This window comes from Musa acuminata, chromosome BXJ3-1 (genome assembly GCF_036884655.1).
Source record: "Musa acuminata AAA Group cultivar baxijiao chromosome BXJ3-1, Cavendish_Baxijiao_AAA, whole genome shotgun sequence".
Classification (NCBI taxonomy): Eukaryota; Viridiplantae; Streptophyta; class Magnoliopsida; order Zingiberales; family Musaceae; genus Musa; species Musa acuminata.
The window spans coordinates 18,956,193-18,959,673 of NC_088349.1; positions in this window are offsets into that span (position 1 = coordinate 18,956,193).

Below are 3,481 nucleotides of genomic sequence, written 5' to 3' on the forward strand. Positions count from 1 at the left end.
CTGATCATAGGTTACTCGAGAGGGACATCATGATAACCGGATAGACTGGTGTGTTGTATACCCGTCCATATGATGGATGCAGCTGGTCTCATAGCTGCTCATGTAGGGACACTAGGGATACAGTACAGGTGCTCATTGGAGAATGAGTTCACTGATTGATCCGCTTACGGAATGTTGGATGGTTAATGATGCCTTATTGTTAGACAACGATTCCGTAGTCCTAGTGGTGTATCTGGTCCTTAGACTTGAGACACCAAGGATGTCCTGTATGAGTGCTCCACTCTTTGATACCAGACTTATAGGTTTGGCTGTCCCAAATCTAGTACAGCTGGTCATTGGGAGTGGTAGTTGACCTTACGAGGGCTATTGAGTATCGATAGAGGATCATTCACTCTCGGCGTCATGAGAGGAATATCCCATGTGTTCTTGCTCAAACAAATCCCTAGCCAAGGTCATTCGGGTCGAGAGAGAAAGAGTTCTCCGGGAGAATCCGATTAGAGCGAGACTCGAGTAGAAACCGTATGGGTCTGACAACACCATGCTCGATATATGGTCTCTGGGATATTAGATGGATAAGGGATTATAGGTACACGGTAACTGAGGACAGACAGGTCCAATAGATTGGATTCCCCTGTATCGTCTGGGGACTACGGTGTAGTGGCCTAGTACTTCCGTAGTCGATGAGTCAAGTGAATTATTACAGAGATAATAATTCATTGAGTTAGAAAGAGTTCTAACAGGTATGACTCACGGCCAGCTCGATATTGGGCCTAGAGGGTCATACACATATGGTAGGCATTGCGATGAGTAGAGGTTCAGATATGAGATATCCGACGGAGCTCTTGTCTTATTGGATGTAGATCCAATACCCACTAGGGGATGACCCATTAGGGTTTGACAAGGGATCTCTATAAATAAGAGGGATTCAGAGCATAGGCTAGAGCCTTTGCATGCCTTTCCTATTCTCCTCTTCCTCTCCAAGAGTTTTGAGGAGCGTCGTCACAACCGCTAGAGAGGAGGACGCTTGACCTCCTTTACCCTCTCGATCTGCAAGGAAACAGGGATATACGATCTCCCTAGGTAACATAACATACTCTATACGTAATTTTTTTAAGTTTCGTGGATTTTGCGCACCAATATTTGCACGACGACGAACATCTTTTTGGGAATCGAGGATTTTGTTTTCTTGTTCTTCCGTTGCGCATGTGATGTCGCCCCCAAGATTTCCCAACAGTGGTATCAGAGCCAGGTTATTCGTGCGAATGATTGGTTTTGAACTGCGTGTGTTGTGTTTAGGAAGAATTTTGACGTCAAAATCGTTGACGCAAAAGCGAGGAAGGGCAGCAACAGTTGCCGCCCTCGATCTGCATGCCTGCAGCCACCTGCAGCGGCAGCCGCAACCGCAGCCAGGCAGCACAGCGCCGGCGCATGCGCAAGCGCTGTGCCTGCAGCAGCCGGCCGGCGGTCTGCTTGCAGCAGGCTTGCGGCCGGCGGGGCTGGCAGCCCGCGGGTAGAGGCGCCTGCGGCCGCTGAGCCCGCGGGCAGAGGCGCCGCGGGGCAGCAGCGCGGGCTGAGGCACCGCAGGGCAACGGCGCCTGTGGCCGCTGCTCCCACGGGCAAAAACCCCGCAGGGGCGGCCGCCAGCGAGGCAGCACCGCCTGCGGGCGCTGCCTCGCGGGCAGAACCGCCCGCGGAGGTGGCGGCGCCCGCAGGGGCGCCAACCTGCAGGGACAGCACCGCCTGCGGGCGTTGCCCCGCCGGCAGAACTGCCCGTAGAGGCGGCGACGCCCGCGGGGGCGCCCCTCGCCGCACAGGCCCCCGCCAGCAGGGTGGCGGCGGCGGCGGCAGCAGCAAAGGGTAGTAGGGCATTAGGGTTTTCTGGGCAAAAGACAGTTTTGCCCCTCTGAATTTGATAAATTCCAGTTTCTATCTTTTGTCTAAATTACAAAAATACCCCTATAAATTTAGAAATTCCCTATATGTCCCTGATTTCAGAAAATATTAATTAATTAAAAGGTTTAGTTAATTATTATTTTTATTATTATCTAGTAGTCATACATGATGATGATTATTTATACATGTGATGTATGATGTGTGGACGGATGATCATGGACCGTGTGATGTGTGTATTTGTGATTATTATTATTGAGGTCTGTGAGCCTTCATTATATTTCTCGTTTATTGTCGGGCCTACGTGCCTATGATTAAGTTGTAATCACATGAGGAGGCGTAGCGGGAGCGTGGATGCGATAACGAGACCCACGAGACGGACGATCGTGATACATGAAGATGCATCAAGATGTCGACGGAACCGACGAGGACGAAATGGATGATCATAGGGCATGAAGATGCACCGTTGCACACATAGATCTTGATGTAAGTGATTAGGCCTATGGCTCGGGCCTAATCATATTAGGTTGTGGTCCATGATCATCTGGTGTGATTGCTTATACACATACTAGATATGTATATATATTTGCATGCGATGTAGATATATATTAAATATGTATATGTGTGACATGTCATATTTGGAGACCAAATCATAGAAACATCTCTCGATAATATTAAGTCGGTAAACGTGAGGCAATTAGATTGACCCACGTGGCCTTCTATCGTTATAAGTAGGAACCGATTCCCGGTGTAGGTTGAGTTGGTCGAGTCCCTCGAGACTCACCTATATCGCGATTCGCTATCTTGCTTACGACATAGAGATGTCACCAGTGACCTGAGGGCATGGTATACTTGGTCGAGTCCCTCGAGGGTATATCATCAAATCAGACTCATCTTGTAACGAATGTGTTGACTTAACCAAGCATCATGGTTGGTCGAGTCCCTCGAGGCCATGGTGATTCGGAGGCCGAACAGGACGGGAATCACAAGGAGTTGTGATCGACAAGAGTTGCCTACCTTTTAGGCTTAGTGTGATTGGTCGAGTCCCTCGAGGTTACACTAAGACGCTGATTGGATCCTGATCCCCACTAGAAGTCTGTCAGAGACTTCTGTTTCACCTGCTGAGGGTGTCGCGTGACTCGTTAGTAAAATAGTGGGAGCATATTAAGATAGAAGTCCATATCTTGGTTGTTTATTTCTTGCAAAATCTGCATGTTATTCATTTCTGCTGCATCTTTATTTTCAGAAAATGTCGCTTTCAAATCCCTTACGTGGCATACTTGATGTCAACCGCCTCACTGGTCTAAATTATACGGATTGGCTCCGTAACTTGAGAATTGTTCTCACAGCGGAGAAAATCGTGTACGTCCTTGATACAGTGATGCCTGCACCCGAAGAAGGGGCAAACGAGGATGAGATCGCTCGCTACGTAAAGTACATTGATGACTCCACTCTAGCTCAGTGCTATATGTTGGGCTCTATGACTCCTGAGTTACAGAGACAACATGAAAAGATGGATGCCAGATCCATTCTCCTACATATCCGTAAATTGTTTTTGGAACAGGGAATGACTCAGCGATATGAGATATCT